The sequence below is a fragment of the Saccostrea echinata genome, unplaced genomic scaffold (genome assembly GCF_033153115.1).
Source record: "Saccostrea echinata isolate AGI-Se365-2 ecotype Australia unplaced genomic scaffold, CSIRO_AGI_Sech_v1 ptg000017l, whole genome shotgun sequence".
Classification (NCBI taxonomy): Eukaryota; Metazoa; Mollusca; class Bivalvia; order Ostreida; family Ostreidae; genus Saccostrea; species Saccostrea echinata.
This window is the reverse complement of record NW_026889766.1, coordinates 7,396,730-7,402,729: the sequence shown is the minus strand read 5'-3', so window position 1 is coordinate 7,402,729 and position 6,000 is coordinate 7,396,730.

The window sequence follows — 6,000 nt, the reverse complement described above, 5'->3', positions numbered from 1 at the left end:
GACCTTTACTCGGCACTTACGGCCATTGAACAGTGAGGGATCTTTATCGTGCCAACGCCTGTCGTGACATGGGGCCTCGGTTTTTAAGGTCTCATCCGAAGGACCCGCAACTTTCACTTCAAAGTGCCGAGCGCATGGCGAAGGAACAGTTGCTACCCATTTTTATCGACTTAGGTCTGTCGCGGCCGAGATTCGAACTCACGACCTCCCGATCACGGAGCGAGCGCTCTACCGACTGAGCTACCGTGAACGGTCATATTTGACATAGAGCGGAGAACGAGATTAGAATTCGGACCTTCCAAACTCAAAGCGAATCCACTAGGCTACCATGATCGCTTAAATGTGGTTAAGAAAAAAATGTAAATGAAATCCAAAACATTGCTTAATTCTCTGGTTGACTGCCCATTTTGGAAATTTTATTATCTCAAAACATTTCAAACATCAATAACATCAAAGCATATGACTTTCTATGCTTTTATAAAAACCAGTTCCTCACGACTTATTAAAGATCAGGCGTTTGGACATGATAGGAAAATGCTTTCTTAATAAAAATGAAACTTGTACATGTTGTAAATTTTCATATTTTGCGATTGATTATATCTATTAAAAATCATCATTCTGTTTCTACATTAAAGTACTCTGAAGTTGATAATAGAAAGATTCTGCAGTTCTTCAAGGACAATACCTTATGTTTTTTTTTGATCCGGTCTTCCAACAATCTGTTCGAATTTCGATGGGCACTAATTCTGATCATTTATCATTTAAACTGATTTTATGCCACTATGCCCCTATGCCGCAGAATTTATTAAAAAACTATATGAAAAAAAAACTTGCTGTTGTCTTCAACTCGAAAGATAATATATCGAAGACATCGTATCAATTAGCAATAGTAACTTTCATTCATATGACGAATGAATATATCCCAGTGAACTCAAAATAAAAGACACTAATCAGAATCCGCCGAATCCGTTTGATATTTGGATATTATCTTGACTATAGATGATAATGGCCAAATAATAACTAAACTGTATGATAAAGGGGGTGACATCCACTTTTCAATCGTCAACTTCCCTTATTTATGTTATAATATTCCAACATCACCTGCAGATGGTGTTTGTCTTCCAACTGATTCGACACGTACGAGCATGCTCTGAGAACGATCAAATTTTAATCCGAGGCAAGCTACTGACAAAATAGTTCATGTTGAAAGGATTTCAACAACCCTGTTTTAAGTATACTTTTCGCAAGTTCTTTGGTCGTTATACACAGCTAATTGTGCCACGTACGTGTAACGTATGGTAGCACATACCATATGTTACACGTATGTGAAACATACGTAACACATATGTGTATTCCAACCGCACGTTTCACGTACGTGGTACAACGTATGGATAACATGCGTGTGACAACATACGTTTCACATAACGTACGTGAAACATGCGGTTGGAATACACGTATGTGTTACGTACGTTTCACGTATGTGTAACATATGGTATGTGCTACCATACGTTACACGAACGTTTATAAACGCGTGGTTTACATATGTATTGTCAACGATACGTTAAACATATGTTAATAAACGCATTGTTTATATGTGTATTATAAACCATACATTACATATATTTCACACACATGGTTTACATTTATTATCAACCACACGTTACACATACGTTAATATATGCATGGTTTACATGTATTATAAACCACACATTACATGAACGTTAATGACAAGTATGAGTATTATCAGCTAAATTACATGTATGTTAATAGAAATTGTTTTACATGTGTGTGAAAAGCTAGCTGTGTTTGAGAAGGCTGTATATTTTCTATATTAATCACTACTGTAATGATCTTCCCCTTAGATTCCAAAAAATCCCCTGACGTTCCCCTGTCTGTCCCTGACATTTTCCTGTCTCCCCCTGACTTTCTCCTATGATCCCCTGTCGTTGTCCCTGACTACCCTGTCTACTCCCTGATGTCCCCTGACTTTGCCCCTGTTACCATTGTCTAACCCCTGATGTCCCCTGACATTCTCTGATGTCCCTGTCAACTCCCTGATGTCCCCTGACTAAGCCCCTGACCACCCTGTCAATTCCCTGTCGTCCCCTGACATTCATTTTGACCCAGAAAAGGGGTTAAAATATGTTTTTGTTGCTATTTACTTGTAAGAAATACGTTACTCTTGGCAATTCTTAAGTTTTGTGAAAATATATATTTAGTCAATTGTTATTTGTTTGAATATCTTGAGTAATTTATTTCTTAATACGATTGTATTTGATTGTTTTAGTTTACTACATGTAGCTTTTAGATAAATTTTAAGGAGAATAAATGTCAGTTACTTTGAAAAGAATGAATTACAAATTTATTGCGTCTTGTCATGAATGGCAAGTAAATATATCCATATTTATTTATATGTTAATCTATATATCCACATGTATTTATTTATTTATTTATTTATTGCATTTATTTATTGACTAATTTATTAATTAAATCTATTCATATATTTCTTTTTAGATGTATTTTCATTATTGAATTATTAATTAATTGATTAATAATATATATTTATTTAGTTTTTAATTCATTTAATTTAATTTAATTAATTAATTCTATTTTATCAATTTGTTTGTGAGTTTCGCATAAACAGTCGTAAGGTAAAACAAAATATGCTTCAAAGTATCTTTTAAGCATATTTACATTTCTTTTAATTCTTTTATTTTCATGATGGGTATCAAAATAATTGTCTTATTACACACAATCTGAATTCGGAATTTCTTTTATTGCGTCTTTGACTTTGGTAAAAAAAAAAAAAAATTAAAAATGTTCCTCAAAAACTGTCACGGTTGTGGGAGTAGTTCCGAGCTGTTGAAAGATGACCAGTGACTCAGGGTACATAGGCCAGACACCTATTGTTCTTTTGACTGACCACTACACACTGTTTATTCTGTGGCAACACGACCGTATCCGCTCTGCAGGTGTTATTTCTTTCACAACCGTGACCAGTTTTTGGGGAAATTTTTATTTTACCAAAGTAAAAAGGAACAATAAAACAAATTCCAGATTCAAATTGTGCGTAATGAGACGATGATTTTGATACCCATTATGAAATTAAAAGAATTAAAAGTAATTTGAATATCCTTAAAAAATAGTTTGAAGCAAATTAGTTTTACCAGGAGACTGTTTATGAATAACTACGCAAATTGAATTAAATAAAAATTAACTAATAAATTGAAATAAAGGAAATAAATAAAATAATTAAATAAATTAATTTATTTAATTAAAAATTAAATAAAACAAATATGTATAAATAAATTTGATAGATAAAAATTATAAATGAATGAAAAAATAAATAGATAAATAAATGGACAAAGAAATAAATAAAAATGATACATCAATAAATTAAATTCAATTAAATTAATAAATTTACTAATGAAACTTCAAACAAATAATTAGTAACACAATCAATATTTTTATTTATTTTTCTACTTATTTATTTGTATATTTTTCTTTTTATTTATTTGTTATCTATCTGTTTATTTATTTATTTATTTAATATATTCATTTCTTTTCTCTTAGATATTTGTTTTATTCAATAATTTATTAATTAATTAATGTTATTTCTTTCTTTCTTTATTTTGTTAATTCATTTTATTTTAATTAATTAATTTTTTTTTCAATTCTTATTTATTTGTGTAGTTCACCATAATTATAAACAGTCATTTGGAAAAACAAACCATGCTTTAAACTATTTTTAGGCATATTTACATTTCTTTTAATTATTTTATTTTCATGATGGGTATCAAAATAATCGTCTTATTACACACAATCTGAATTGAATTTTGTTTTATTGCTTCTTTGACTTTGTTACAAAAATAGAAATGTTCCTCAAAAACTGTACGGTTGTGAAAGTAATTCTGAGCTGTTGATCGTTGACCATTGACTCTGGGTACACAGACCAGACACCTATTGTTCTTTTGACTGACCACTATACACTGTTTATTCTGTGGCAACACGACCGTATCCGCTCTGCAGGTGTTATTTCTTTCACAACCGTGAGCAGTTTTTGAGGAAAATTTTATTTTACCAAAGTAAAAGGGAACAATAAAACAAATTCCAGATTCAGATTGTGTGTAATGAGACGATGATTTTGATACCCATTATGAAATTAAAAGAATTAAAAGTAATTTGAATATCCTTAAAAAATAGTTTGAAGCTAATTAGTTTTACCCGGAGACTGTTTATGAATAACTACACAAATTGTATTAAATAAATTTAATTAATGAATTAAAATAAAGGCAATAAATAAAATAAAATAAAAAATAAATAAAAAAAAAATTTAAATAAATTTATTCAACTATTAAAAATTAAATAAAACAAATACATAAAAATAAATTTGATTGATAAAATTAATAAATGAATGAAAAAATAAATAGATAAATAAACGGACAAAGAAATAAATAAAAAAGATACATCAATAAATTAAATTCAATTAAATTAATAAATTTACTAAGGATACTTCAAACAAATAATTAGTTACAAAATCAATATTTTTATTTATTTCTTTACTTATTTATTTGTATATATTTCTTTTTTTTTATCTATCTGTTTATTTATTTATTTAATATATTCATTTCTTTTCTTTTAAATATTTGTTTTATTCAGTTATTAAATAATTAATGTTATTTCTTTCTTTATTGATTTTGTTATTCATTTTATTTTAATTAATTAATTTTTTTCAATTCTTATTTATTTGTGTAGTTCACCATAAACAGTCATTTGGAAAAACAAACCATGCTTCAAACTATTTTTAGGCATATTTACATTTCTTTTAATTATTTTATTTTCATGATGGGTATCAAAATAATCGTCTTATTACACACAATCTGAATTCGGAATTTGTTTTATTGCTTTTTTGACTTTGTTACAAAAATAGAAATGTTCCTCAAAAACTGTACGGTTGTGAAAGTAATTCTGAGCTGTTGATCGTTGACCATTGACTCTGGGTACACAGACCAGACACCTATTGTTCTTTTGACTGACCACTATACACTGTTTATTCTGTGGCAACACGACCGTATCCACTCTGCAGGTGTTATTTCTTTCACAACCGTGAGCAGTTTTTGAGGAAAATTTTATTTTACCAAAGTAAAAGGGAACCATAAAACAAATTCCAGATTCAGATTGTGTGTAATGAGACGATGATTTTGATACCCACCATGAAATTAAAAGAATTAAAAGTAATTTGAATATGCTTAAAAAAATAGTTTGAAGTAAATTTGTTTTACCCGGACACTGTATATGAAGAACTATACAAAATGAATTAAAATTAATTGATCAATAAATTAAAATAATTGAATTGAATAAAATAAAATAAATAAATAAAAATTTTAAATAAATCCATTTGTTTATTGATAATTAAATAAAACAAATAAGTAAAAATAAATTAAATAGATAGATTGAATAAAATAAATAAATATAAATGAAAAAAAAGGAGTAGATAATTAAGCAGACAAATTAATAAATAAACAGATACGTGAATTAATAAAATCAATTAACAAATAAATAAATAAATAAACAGATAAATAAATAAATAAAAATATATTTACATGCCATTCGTGCTACACAAGACGCAATAAATTAGTTTTTTTTTTTTTTTTAAGTAACGGCAGTTATCCTTATTAGGATTTATCTGAAAAGCTAGTAACAACCAATAAAATAATATTTTGAAAGAATTTGCTAAAGATATTTCAGACAGAAAAACTAATGATTAATTCTACATTTTTACAAAACTTGAAAATTGCTAGGAGTAAGGTATCGATTTTCTCACGAGTAAATAGCAACAAAAACATATTTTAACCCTTTTTCCTGGTCAAAATGAATGTCAGGGGACGACAGGGGGTTGGCAGGGTGGTCAGGGACTTAGTCAGGGGACATCAGGGAGTTGACAGGGACGTCAGGGAATGTCAGGGGACATCAGGGGTTAGACAGTGGTAACAGGGGCAA